Raw genomic sequence first — 14645 nt, 5'->3', positions numbered from 1 at the left:
AAAAAAAAAAAAAAGCTCAACTGTCATTTGTTGTTGTCAGGACTTCTGGCCAAATTGCTGAAGTTGACAGAGTTTTATTAGTTCTGTTTTTGCAATAGTCTGTCTCACTCTGGAGACAAATGAGGGAACTCTGCCTTGGGGGCTGGCTTTGTTTTATCGTTTTTTTTGAGATGTGTAACACTAATGAATGGTTTTGAGCTGTTTCCAACCTGTAGTAATGGGTGTCCGTTTCTTGGACACGGTTTGGGAATCTATGACTGAAAGTGTTGTCATGATTCAAGGTCAAGCTGTCTTGGAAAGGGTGCTGAGCTCCGTGAGCCCGGATCGGAGCTCAACAGTTCTACTCCGACCTTTCCCCTCATGAATGTGTGTGACATTGCGTAAGCCCTTCCGTGGTTTGGGTCTCCAGTTTAATCATCCATAAAAGGACAGAGACGCCTGATGAGCTCTAAGCTCTGTAACACTGTCATTTTACTATTCTAATAATTGAATTGCCAAAAAAAGTCACCCAAAAATGCTATTACAGCAATCAAGAAAGTAACTGGGATTCTATTTTATATGGTGTTAAATATTCCCATTTGACTTTTGAGTCTCTTAACTCCTCCATATACATAGCCCTCAAATCCTAACTAGATTCTTGTAAACTAATTTTTTCTATTTGATTTTGGGCCAGTATAAAATCCTGTCTTATTTTCCAAGTCTCTGATTCTAAGCTGTAAGAAAGACTAAATAAAATGATATGTTTTCCTTGCAACAATTGTTAAGTGGTCAGACTTTATGATGTTGTAACATTCGTTGTCATTTATTATCTAAACAGACTTCTATAATCTAATGAGTGTGAGGTTAATAAGTAGAATGGAATTCATCCTGGGCTTGATTTTATTGACTGATTTTGGTGGAAGACCACTGCTCTGTCGGCTCCTTCTTTCTCAACAGTCAGAGAAACCATGACTATTAGTGTTCTCACATCTCTGCAATTTGGGGCAGAGAAAAAAAAACAACAACACTTCTTCTGTGTCCTCATCCTCTAGTTCAACAGCTATAAAGCGGTGGCAACATTTCACATGAAGAGAAATATATGCATTGTCACTCTATGTTTAAGGGATTAAAGCATTCACCGCCTTGTTTTCTTTTCAAACGTAGGGTTTCTCCACCTATATAATGCTCACAAGAGTCTCTGGGTAGTGCAAAGAGTTAGCATGTTTGGCTGCTTACCAAAAGTTTGGAAGTTCAAGTCCACCAGAGCACCTCAGAAGGAAGGCCTGGAGATCTACTTGGGAAGCAGGGGAGGTGGGTGGGTGAGTGGGGTGGATCATTGACAAGCCTATGGAGCACAGGTGCACACAGGGACACCACAAATTGGAGCCAACTCCATGGGAACTGGTACAATGATCACGAATGCTCCATGCAGAGGCATGGGCAGAGGAGCTCAGACTAACGATTCACAGTTCAAGCGCATCTCCTTCAACAGGTGGTCCCGTCCAAGCTGTTGGTGAATGATAGGTTTTTGCCTCCTGTGGAGCAACGCACGAACTTGCCACTGATGAACTTTTGGAAAGCTGTGTCCTTTCAGCCAAGTCCTCCCGGTGAACAAGGCTTGTTCTCGCTCTTACCTTCCCCTCCCGGGCTCCATCACCACCATTCCCTCCTAAGTGCGCTCTCACACTTGGACTTGGACGGCACTCACCAAAACATGTACTCAGCATTTCACTGAGTTCTCACTTTGCTGCCCTCCAAATGGCCCAGCATTTTGCAGTTGAAAGAGTGTAAATTATGCTTTGCCTTCCATGGGATATGGGAGGATGTGATGTTTAGTGAAAGAAAAATATGCTTCCTTCTAGAAGCACCAGGCATTAAACCATCTGGAGAGAGAAAGAAAAAGTTCAGTCATTTGTCCTGATGTTTTGTCTACACAGTACCAAACATCTGGAACCTGGGTGGCAGACTGAATTTTTTCACTTTGCCTCCAGCTGGTTTTGCATTGTGCTGAAACAACCTAAAGAAGTCAAGTCTCTATTTTAAGAACTCAGTGAAAGTTTTCTTTTTATCAGTACTTTGCTAGTTTATTAGGTTTGAATGAAAAATATTTTAAAGAGATGATGTAAATTGAGTTCCCATGTAACGAATTTTATACAAATTGTTCTGTGCTGTGGATAACAAGTTTTCTAATGCGTCAGCATCCTCATGATTTCCATTCTTTTGGCCTGGCTTCCATTGATCTAACTTCCCTGTCTCTCTACCTGGTCGTCTTTGCTTTGGGGTGATGGTTGACCACTGGATCTAATTAGTTGTTGAAGGGAGCACATTACTCATAGGTTCTGGTGTTTATTGTAGGAGCCATTCTATTATTTGGCTGAAAGGTGACCTGCAAACACCTTCCCAGTTCAAAGAATGTCTCAGAGCACTCATCTTAGGGTTCCTCATTTTAGGGTTCCTTTATCAGCCCAGTGGGTTCGGTGTTTTTAAGGAACTTGGTTTTGTTCTACATGTTTCTCCCATTCTATTTAGAACCTTCTATTGTGTCCCTGGTCAGAAGTTGGTAGTGATAGCCGGGCACCATCTAGTTCTTCTGGTCTCGGGTAAGAAGAGGCTGTGGTTCACGTGGGTTAATGGGTTCTCCAGACTAGTCTTACTTTGAGCCTTTGATTCCCTTCCTCCTCGTTTGAACTCTATGTGAGTAGAGACCGATAGTGGTGTCTTACATGACCACTTGCAAGTTCTTAAGAAAAACTAGGATACAGAACATTATCTTTGTGAACTATGTTATGCCAATTGACTAAGTTGTCCCTTGAGACTCTAGTTCCAAGACTTTTGACCCAGTAAACCAATCCAGTGAGTTACTTCCTTACTATGTGGTTTGTTATCCATATGTCTATATGTGGATACAGATATACCTATACATGCATGTACATTTATTCTCATATGCCTTCTTGTACACATAGGGGGAGGTTCAAAAAGTTTCTGTCAATTTTCCATTATTTTTAATTCCACTTGCCACAACGTTTTTGAAGCCCCCTTGTATATGTATCTACATAGATGCATGCATATTTTGAGTTATTTTTACTGTTTTGGCAAAAATTGTATATGTTACAGTATTTACGGGAATTACTCCAGTTTTCTAATGTACTTTTCAGTGTCTTTATTTACCTTGGTCAAGTTGTGCTGACTTCACCATCTTTCAGATGGCCTTTCCATCACACAAAGTGCCTAAATATATAGAAAGCGATTCCCTCTCCATCCCATCCCCGATAATCATCAGATACCTTCATTTTCTGTGTCTATATCTTGACTTTTTATAGTAGTGTAAATATACAATAGTTATCTATTTGTGATTGGCTTATTTAACTCAGTATCTCGTCCTCCAAATTCATCCATGTTATATTTCTCAGAATTCTCACTAGTTTTTATAGTCCCATAGTCTTCCATTGTATGTATGTACCATAATTTGTTTATCCAGGCATCCAATGGACACTTATGTTGTTTCCATCTTTTTGCCATTGTTAATAAAGCTGCAATGAACATTGGTGTGCATATATTTATTCATGTCACTACTCCTGTATGTCTAGAATAGATACCTAGGAGTGGTGTTTATGGATCATAAGATATTTATAATTCTAGCTTTTTGAGGAGCTGCCACACACTGTTTCACACAGTGGTGATACCATTTGGCAATCCAACTGGTAATGTATAAAGGTTCCAATTTCCCCACAAGATCACTAGAATTTGTTTTGTAAATTATTTTATTTTATCATCGCCATCATTGTAGTTTTCATTTGTATCTCTCTGATAACTAATGATCTCAAAAATTGTTGGCTACTTGAATGTCTTTTGTGATGAAATATCCATGCCCTTTCCTTACTTTTTGCTTGGGTTGTTTGTCTTTCTGTTATTGACATTTTCTATATATTTTAGAGACTTAAACATTCATTAAACAGGTTGTTGTCAAAGATTCCCTCCCCTCCCCCACTCTGTAGGTCCTCTCTTAACTCTCCTGGTAAAACCCTTTGATGAGCATAAAATTTTAGATTTTAGGAGTTTCTAATGATCTCACTTGCATTCTGTCATCTGTACATTTTCAGTTTTATTTCATATAATATTTATGCCAATTAGGTCCATTAGTTTTTACCCTATGCTGTCTTCTGAGGACTTTATACTTTTAACCCACATTTAGGTTTTTGATCCAATTTGCATTCATGTTGTACATGATGTGAGCTCTGGGTCCTGATTCACTTTTCTTCAGATAGATATCTAGCTTTGCTAGTACCATTTGTTAATTTCTCTGTTCAGCATGATGTTGTCGATTGGTCCAGTCGTGAAGATTTGGAATTCCGTTACATTGAGTTAGAACCCATGCTGAAGGATGCAGTCTTTTCTTTTCATCAGCAAGCGCTTCAAGTCCTACTCAATAGCAGCAAGCAGGGTTGTGTCATCTGCATATTGCAGGCTGCTAATTAGCCTCCTTCTGATCCTTATGCCCAGCTCATTTTCATATGGCCCACCTTCTCAGATGATTGCTCAGCATACAGATGGAATAAGGAAGGTGAAAGGATACAACCCTGACACACGCCTTTACTTGTTTTAAACCCTAGGTGAATGGATTTACTTTGGGATTCTCAACTCTATTCCATTAGTCTATGTGTCTGTCATTGCACCAATATCAAGCAATTTTGATTCGTGTGCCTCTATAATACATTTTGAGATTGGAAAATAGGAGGTTTCCTACTTTGCTCTTCTTCAAGATTGCTTTCACTGTTCAAGGTCTCCTTACTGTCCACATAAGGTTGGAAATTAGTTTTACATTTTATCAAAGAATGTTGTGTGATTTGGATCAGAATTGCAATTGAGGCTACAGATCACTTTTTACGGTATTAACATTTTCACAATTTTAAGCCTTCCAGTTCATGAGCATGAAACATTTTACAATTATATAGATCTTTTCCCATTTCTTGCTGTAGTATTTTATAGTTTTCTTGTGTAACTTTTTCATATCCCTGATCAGGTCTATTCCTGGGTATTTTATCCTTTCAGTGGCTCGTATATATGGTATTATTTATTTTCTTGTTATCCTATTTAGAGTCTTTTTAAAACCTACCTGATTGTTGTGTGTTGATCTTGTACCCTGCCATGTGGATGAATCCTTCTATTAGTTCCAGTAAATTTTTTGTAGAGTCTCTGAGATTCTTTATGCATAGGATCAGGTCATCGGCAAATAAAAAGTTTTACTCTTTTTCTAATTTGGATACTCTTTATTTCCCTTTCTTGACCTATTGCTAGCTAGGACACCCCATACAATATTGGATAAGTGGTATGATAAAGGGTATTATTGCTGAGCACCTCATTAAAGAAGCTGAATTATATGAAGAAGAACAAGGCACCAGGATTGGAGGAAAGTTCACTAACCACCTGCAGATGACACAACTTTCCTTACTGATATTGAGTAGAACTTGGCACACTTGCTAACAAAAAGTAAAGACTGCAGCCTTCTATGTGGATTGGAGCTCAATGTAAAGAAAACCAAAATCTTCACAACTGGACCAGTAGACAATATCACCATAAATGGTTTTAAAAAAAGAAGTGCTCAAGGATTTCATTTTATTTGTATCCATAATCAACGCCCATGGAAACAGCAGTACAACAGATGATGTACTGCATTGGGTAAATCTGCTGTACAATATCTCTTTAAAGTGTTGAAGAGCAAGACATCACTGAAACTAATGTGCACTTGACCCAAGCCAGGGTATTTTCAGTTGCCTCATATGCATGTGGAAGCTGAAGAATGAATAAGAAATGCTAGGGACAAATTGATGTGCTTTCATTATGGTGCTGACAGAAAACATTGAGCGTGCCATGCAGTACCAGAAGAACACCCTATCTTGAAAGAAGTACAGCCCGAGGGCTCTTCAGAAGAGAGGATGATGAGGCTTCATCTCCCATACCTTGGACGTGTCATCAGGAAAGCAAATGCTAAAGGACTTCATGCTTGGTAAAGTGAAGGATCATGACCACAGAGGAAGACCCTCAACGAATGAATGAACACAGGGGCTGCAACAATGAGCTCAAACATGACATTGTGAGGTTGGCGCAGCACTGGTCTTTGTCTTGTACATCCGGTTACTAGGAGTCAGAACCAGCGTTATTTTTTTTTTTAATCTGTAAGTTTATTTATTTCTGTATGTATTTATTTTTTAAACATTTTATTAGGGGCTCATACAACTGTTATCGCAATCCATACACACATCAATTGTGTAAAGCGCATTTGTACATCATTCTCAAAACATTTTCTCTCCACTTAAACCCCCGACATTAGGTCCTCATTTTTCCCCTCCCTCCCCGCTCCCCCCTCCCTCATGAGCCCTCGATAGTTTACAAATGGGTATTTTGTCATATCTTGCCCTGTCCGACATCTCCCTTCACCCACTTTTCTGTTGTCCGTCCCCCAGGGAGGAGGTCATATATAGTTCCTTGTAATCGGTTCCCTCTTTCCTACCCACTCTCCCTTTACCCTCCCTGTTTCCCCACTCACACCACTGGTCCTGTAGGGCTCATCCGCCCTGGATTCCCTGCATTCTCAGCTCCCATCTGTACCTGTGTACATCCTCCGATCCAGCCAGACTTGCAAGGTTGAATTCGAGTCATGGTAGTGGGAGTGGGGAGGAAACATTTAGGAACTAGGGGAAAGTTGACAGCACCTAACAATGACATTTCATTTATTTCTGCTCAGACCTTTATTATTTCTTTTGTCCTGGTGCCTGTGCACTGCTTCCCCTTTTCTATTTGAGTTGTAGGGGTAAGTTGTTGATTTGAGCCCTCTCTTCTGTTTGAATGTGTGCGTTTATTGCTATGAATCCTCTTCTGAACCACGTTTTTACTATATCCCAAAGATTTTAGTATGTTGTATTTTTGTTTTCATTGGATTCTAAGAACTTTTCAATTTCAGTTTTGATTTCTTTTATTTGTGTTTAAGTAAGATATTATTTGGCTTCTATATATTTTAAGTGGCTTTCCTTATTTTTGTTATTTCTAGTTCATAATACTGTGATCAGAGAATATGCTTGATACAATTTTGATGTTTTAGAATGTAGTATAGCTTGCTTGTGGCCAAACTTATGTCCTGTTCTGAAGAATGACTCATGTGCATTGGGGAAGAGTGTGTACTGCGCCGCAGTTGGGTGGTAGGCTCTGTACATGTCCATGAGACCAAGCTGGTGGGTTGTGCTATTTAGATCTTCTGTTTCCTTTTTGAGTTTATTTCTAGCTGCGTCTGTCATTGAAGGTTGTGTGGAATGGTCTCTGCTACTACAATTATAGAACAGTTCTTTTTTCTTTCCAATTCTGCTGCATGTATTTTGGAACTCTGTCATTGGGTGCATAAATATTTATTATTACTATTTCCTCTTGGTGGATTAACTCTTTCATTATTATAGAATACCCTTCTTTCTCTTGCAGTAAATCTTGATTTAAAGTCTGTCTTGTCAGAGATTATTATTGCCATTCCTTCTCTCTTTTGGTTACTACGAGGGGTTACCCCCACCAAAAAAAAACTAGAATTGTGCTGGGCGGAGCAGAGTTTTCATTTCATTGTGTGCATTTTTCCCGCCAGGAGAACACTGAGCAACTCACTCTGATTAGTGCAAGTGGAGTCACCTGGGAAGGTTCCCTTTGTCACAGTGAATTTTTTGGTAAAAGCAGTTTTGCTTGAACCTCGTTGTTTTGCTTTTTGACATAGCCAATTTAAGAGAACAGCACATGGCTATGAAATTTTGTTTCCTCCTCCCAAAAAACACCACAGAAACTGTCGTGACATTGAACACAGCTTACAAGGACAGCGCTATGGGGAAAACTTCCATGTACGAGTATTTTTCTCCTTTCAAAAAAGGTGAAATGTCTATTGATAGGAAACCTCATTCTGAACATTCATCAACTTCCCTAATGACAAACACGTTGCCTGATATGTAGTGCATTTGGAGTTTGTTCCACCAGGTCAGACTGTTAATCAAGCTTTCTATTTAGAGGTTCTGAAAAGATAGTGTAACAGTGTATGACAAAAATGGCCTGATTTATGGCAGATGGGGGACTGGTTTGTCACCATGACGATACAACTGCTCACACAGCCATCTCAATGCACCAGTTCTGGGCCAAAAACAGCATGCTTTTCTTGCCCCATGCACCTTACTCACCTGACCTTGCTCTGTGTGACTTCTTTTAGTTTCCGTGAGTGAAGAGGAACATGAAAGGACAGTGATTTGACAACATAGAAGAAGTGAAGAAAAAAACAAGGGAGGTGCTATCAGCCATCCAAACAGATGAGTTTGATAAATGTTTCCAAGAATGAAATTGCAGATTTGACAAATGTATTAAGTGTAATGGAGAGTGCTTTGGAGGTAATAAGGTTGCTTTGTAAAAAAAAAAAAAAAAATTAAAACACATAGCTTTGAAAAAAAATTCCGGTTTTGGGGGTACCTCCTTGTAGTTACTTGATATTTCCCCCACCCTTTAATTTTAACCAATCTATGTCTTTGTCTCTAATTTTATCTCTAGTACACAACATATTGATGAGTCATGCTTTTTCATATTATTATTAACCATTCTGCCACTCTCATCTGTTGGCTGGTGCATTTATGCCATTTACAATCAGTGTGATTATTAATAGGCACAATTTTATTGCTGCCATTCTATTAGGTTTGTGTCTGTGTGTGTGTGTGATGTTAACAATTTCTTTGTCCTGCTTAGTTATCTGTACCGAGATTTTTGTGCATAGATTTACTTTTCGTATATTTTGTTGTTAATTTTGTATTTACTCAGTCTTTTAAATTTCCCTGTTTTGGTGAATAGATTAATTTTCTTTATGGTTATTATGAAATGTATCTTTATCTAAATTTAAAACAAGCTGTTACATCTCGATAGTCTCTTACCTTCCTCTCTCTATAGAAGTTCTATAGCTACACCATTTTACTTCCTTCCAGTTTTGAAGATGTTGTCATTTACAGATGATACTTCTTGTTACATGTTTTCAGTTTTGCAGCCTGATTTTGCTTTTTATAGTTCTTTATCTAGGCTGGTATCTGGGTGACATTTTGTGTGCCTTAATCTCAAGCTATTATCTGATATCATTTGTCCTCTGAAGAACTCAATTTGACATTTCTTATAAGGTGGGCCTAGCTTTTACAAGTTTTCTTAATTTCTTTTTTCTAGGAATGTCAGTTTCACCATTGTAAAAAATATTTTTTTCTGAATATATGATTCCTAATGAACAATTTTCTTTCAGATTTTTATATATGCCAGCTCACTGCCTCATTTCTTGCTTGCATGGTTTCTGTCAAGAAATCAGCACTTATTCTTACTGGTGTCTCTTTGTAGGTGATATTTCATTTTTCATGAGCTGCTCAATTATTTTTGGTTTTAGAAAGTTTGATTGTGATATATCATGGTGACTTTGGGGATCTATCCTGTATGGGGTTTACTGATCTTCCTGGATGGCAAGCTTCTTGTCTTTCATAGTATTAAGAAAGGTTTCTGCTATACTTTGTTTTCTCCTCCTCTTCTGAAATTCCATTTATACAAAAATTATTTCTCATGATAATATCCCACATGACTTGCTAGTTTTAAATTTTCTTCATTATTTTTTCTGATTACTCCTTAAACAAATTAAAATTGAGATATTTGTCCTCTATTTCACAGATTATTTCTTCCATTGATTCCATCCTACATCCTTCCATTAAGTTGTCTACATCAGATATTATATTGTTAATTTTTTGGATTTTCAGTTGTTTTTGTATGGTTTGTAATTGTCAGTTTATTTTGTTCATTTATTTTGTCATTTTGTTCTTACATTGTTTTCCCAACTTCTTCTAGGGTTTTGTCTGTTTTCATGATCTCTTTGATGATGCTATATAAAACTCACTGTCACTGAGCTAATTCTGATTCAAAGTGACTCTCCATAGGTTTTCTGAGACTGTAAATCTTCATGGGAGGAGACAGCTTCATCATTCTCTTGTGAAGAGGCTGGTGGGTGTGAACTTTAGACCTTGTGGTTAGTAACCCCAGGGATCATGTAGACATACAGGTATATATAGGTACCTACATATAGGTATGCTATATACAGGGGGGGGGGGTGTGTCCATCCAATTCCTTACCTGGTGGTTCTATTACCATTTCCTCAACAAGGTTTTCTATCCCCTAATTTTACTCACTTGTTTGCGCTCTCTTGCCCTGTTTCTTCCTGGAATTTATTATCTGCTGTTCCTGAGGCATTAAAGTGTTTCTTTATACATTTATTCATTTACATATGCTTTTAATACATAAGCATTAAAATGTTTCTTTATACATTTATTGATTTACATTTACATTGATTTACAAATGTAAATCAATAAATGTTTCTTTATACATTTATTGATTTATATTTACATTTGTGCTTACTGTTTTTTTATTTTGTTTTGGTAGAGAGCTTTATTTCTTCTTTCTCTTTAGAATGTCTTTCTTTCATTGTATTATTTTAATTGTTGTTGCATGGTTCTGGTTTATGTGTGACTTTGATGATGTATGTTGGCTGGGTACGTCATGGTGGGTCACACCCACATGCAAGGCAGGACTCCGAGGTTAGATCTGTATGTCTTCCCTTTACCAGGTTGGGTGGAGGTGAGATAGCAAGTTCTTTAACTGATAGTGAGTGACATCTGTTGGGTGGTCACAGTCCCTCTACAGCCCTTGCGTGATTGTAGAGCCCTTCGAGGTTGGCACTAGCAGTTAGTACATTTTCTGGGAGTCAAGGAAGGATGTCTCTGTATCCATTGTAAGGAAATTTTACTCAAATGGACAGAGTAGACCTGCAGTGTATGCATGAATTAGCCTCTTAAGTAGGTGGTGGGGTACCAAGGGTTTTCGGTGGAAGTGCAGAAAGCCGCAGGAATAACGAATTACATGAGGGTACTAGGATATCTTTATTGTTTGGCAGAGGTACAGATGGCACCTGTCAAGGTGGACTGGCCTTGCTAGTAAGGTGATGGATGTTATCTCTCTGGCTGGTCACTGGGGTGTGGCTGCAGAGTGTGTTCTCACCAGTTGCTGATTTGTTGCCAAGTCATCAGGGTGCAGGCACAGGGGTCACCAGTCACTGGGTGGGTGGTATTAAACTTGCCCCTGTTTGCTGGTGGGGGATTCTATACCTTTGCTGGCCTGGTAGCAAGAGTACACGCCACTGATTGCTGGGAAGGTTGGGTCTCATGGGGGTATTCACCTCTGCTCAAAGTTCTAATGGCATGTGAGTGTATGCTGCAGCTCATGCTGGGGGCACACTACTGATCACCAGGACTGTGGAGGGAGCATACTCTCACCATCTCTGGGTGGGGCATCAGGGTACTCCTTACAGAGCACAGGCATTTTTCAGGACTCAGCTCCAACCAAATGTCGAGAGGTAAGTTGTCCAGAGTCCGGTTAGGTGGGCAATCCCTAGGTACCATCCGAAAGATCCTCTACTCTGCTAGTACCACCCACCCAAATGATTGGGGACAGTTCCTGCAAAGTAATTCTGTCCTTATCTTCTGACTCCCTCCCTGCTCCATGTCATCTAGATTCGTAGGACTCTTGCCACCTTCTTGCATGTTTCCTCCTTTGAGCCCGTTCACATTCTGCTCACCTTGCTTTGCTCTGGGCTTGTTGACCCAGTATCTGTTTCCCATGTCTGTGGTCCTCACCCCAAAAAGCTGCTCACGTTGTCTCAAGTGGCCCCGTGTGCGGTACCACTCCAGCTGGCAGGACACCTACGGTCTATCAGTTTTATTTGTTGTTTTCAATTTATCCTCCTCTTCTGGGTCCTGATCCTTCATCCTTCTGTTCATTGTACTGGGCTCCCAGATCATCATCTCTATCTGTTTCACTTGCTTTCTCGGTTCTTTGCTGCAGGTGAGTGTGACTAAGTTACCATTTGGGGCTGCCTCTCTCATTTAGTTAAGTCTTGATATAGAAAAGATGAATGAAATAGAAGCAACATTTTGTTTGGTTCTTTGTGTGATGTGCTAATCAAAAATTTTTTTTTAATTAAGCCTTCCCTTTTGCAACTGGAGGATAGGAATTGAAGAACTATAAAGGAATATCCCAAGAAATATTGACTATCTGTCACTCAAAATGCGGTTTGGGCAGCTTTTAAACAGTTGTAGTGCTGCGTTTCTGCAGATTTTGGTAACATTTGGACAATTGAAAGATAAGGCATCATCTTCAAAAATACTTGCTTGCTATTTTAAGTGTTTCCTTCTAAGCTAGCTCTCTGTGACTATATTTATCCCTTGCACATACAGGAGAATGTGTGGATTCAATAGATTATCAAGGCATTAACCGGATTTGCAGACTCTTCAGACCTTTCAAAGCTGCATTTTTAAAAAGTGCTCTTAATTATCCAAAATGCAAAAGAAAATTCCAACTGCTAGGGCTACTCGTCACAAAAACACGAGCACTAGGAAAAGTTTAAACATTCTGTACCACAACTATTGGGGGTGGGGGAGAAAATATTTCATCTTGTTTTGGGAATTTTATTTCTCTTGTTCTCTCTCACATTAAGTGGAGTTGGGTTTAACCCTTATTAGAGGCCATGTTGAGAACATATTTCTTGTGTTAGAAGACACAGGGCACGGCATTTATTCAATCAGCTCTCAACTATCAACAGGTTTTGTGGGCATTTCTAAGCCATGAAAATTCCAATATATTTTTCATTATGTCCACAAAGGCACACCGAGTGTGTACATTACACATAGCAGTCTTATTGAACCAACTGGTCTGATGGTGTGTTTCTGCTGACTCAGCCCAAGGTTTCTCTTTCCCATATTACTAAAACAACTTTCCTCTGGGGGTAAAAAGTGCGCAGAACGCAAAGGGGAGAGAAAGACAGAGGGGCCTTCTTTTTACCCTTACTTATATCAAGTGTAAAGGCAAATGCAAAGTCAGGCTGAACTGTTCAGAGGTTGTAGAATCAAGAGCGGCGGCCCCCTCCCTCGGACAGCGCCTGTGAGACTCTTGAAGCAAGTTGGATGAGCTTGTTTTTCACCATTGAATTTGCACCAGGTCTCATCAGCTTGGGATGGTGCTGCCCAGTGCTGGCTGCCGTGCGTGGTTTATGTTTTGTGTGCACTGATGTAAGGAAGGGGAATCCTTTTTGTTTGTACTGGCATAAATGGCTTAAGAGATGGGGAAGCGGCGTGTCCCAAACATTGCAAACACATTTTTTTACTCTTTGGGGTGATCTGGGGTCACAGCACTTGTTCATTTTTCTTGATTGGTTCAGGGCTGATTCCTACATATTTAGGGGTTTGTGTACATTCAGACGGACATACAGGCATGCTAATAGGGAACCACTGGTTCCTACCCACATCTGAAGCTTCCAAAGATCTCTTCTGTTTCCTGACCCAGTAATCTGGTGCAGTGGGAACCTAGGGTTCCAGGCTAGCTTAGGGGCCAGGGGCAGGCTGAAGATAGTGACCCTCTGGTCTCCCCAACAACTTCACCCCACCCGGTGCCCCAACACACAGATTCCCTAATCAATGCAAATATCTTAGGAGGCCAGGCTCGAAATTGGCATTCCAGAGAGCTGGACCACCAGCCGAGCTTTAAATAAGAGCAGATGTGACAGGCCAGGGAGACTTTTTGAGGGCCACCTCCACCCCTCAGCTCCCGCCTCCTGAAGGTGGGAGCATACTATCCCAGCCACAGAGCTGGGTACAGGAAGCAAGGTCTCTAAGGAATGGGGTATGCGCAGGTGATGGCAGAGTTAACAGAGGCCTGCGTTTGAAGGCAGCCCCAGAATACTGGGAGACCTGTCAGTTTTACCGGTTTTTTGTTTTGTTTTGTTTTGTTTTGTTTGGGTCCTGTTTCTTCCCTAAAGAGGCTGGGAGTAAGCCTTTCTCTCCAGCCAGCTCCAGCCTCCAGGGACCCGATCTTGATCCTTTGGCCTGGCTCGGGAAATCCTGCCCCTGGCTGGCCTGGAGTGTCGGAGAGATTTCCTGGGGGTACCAGTGCAAAGGATGCGCTCTGGACCTCGTCCCTCCAGAAATTACGGAGAATTAGAATCTCCTCTCCTGCTCACTCTGCAGCCACCCACACTGAAATAAACACCCCTACCCGATCCCCGCCTTGAGCCCGAGTTGAGGGCCCAGGGCTGGGCGCGCCCGGAGGAAAGGGTGCTGCCGAGCTCAGTCCCGGGTGAGATCCGTAGCAATGGGACTGAGGCTCCTACCCGGGAGAAAGGCAGGGTGGGTGCCCAGGCGCCGGGAGGTGACAGCTCCACAAAACTCCCGCGGGATGGGGGGGCCCTCGGCCCCGGGCCAGCCGTAGCCCGGCCTGTGGCCTCCGGGTCCAGAAGGCTGGGAGGAAGGAGGTTACCCCTTGTGCCCTCTGGTGACAAAGGCTCCGAACGTACTCACGGATTCTCCTCTCTCTCTCTTGGGAAGGCGCCACGAGCCCGCCTCGTCCCGGGGCTCCCAGTGCGCACGGCCACCCTCGCCTTCGGCCGACTCCGGGTTCCCTCCGATGCCCCGGCCGCCCCTCTCCGCCAGCGCCACTCCCGACTGGCGATTGGCGGCGGTCGGAGCTGCAGATCACTTGGTGGCGGGCCCCCTACGCCACCCGACGCGGCGAACAGGTCGGGCGCCCCCCACCCAGAA

Source organism: Echinops telfairi, unplaced genomic scaffold (genome assembly GCF_000313985.2).
Source record: "Echinops telfairi isolate 266 unplaced genomic scaffold, ASM31398v2 ScPeMD7_7475;HRSCAF=8513, whole genome shotgun sequence".
NCBI lineage: Eukaryota > Metazoa > Chordata > Mammalia > Afrosoricida > Tenrecidae > Echinops > Echinops telfairi.
This window is presented reverse-complemented; position numbering follows the sequence as displayed.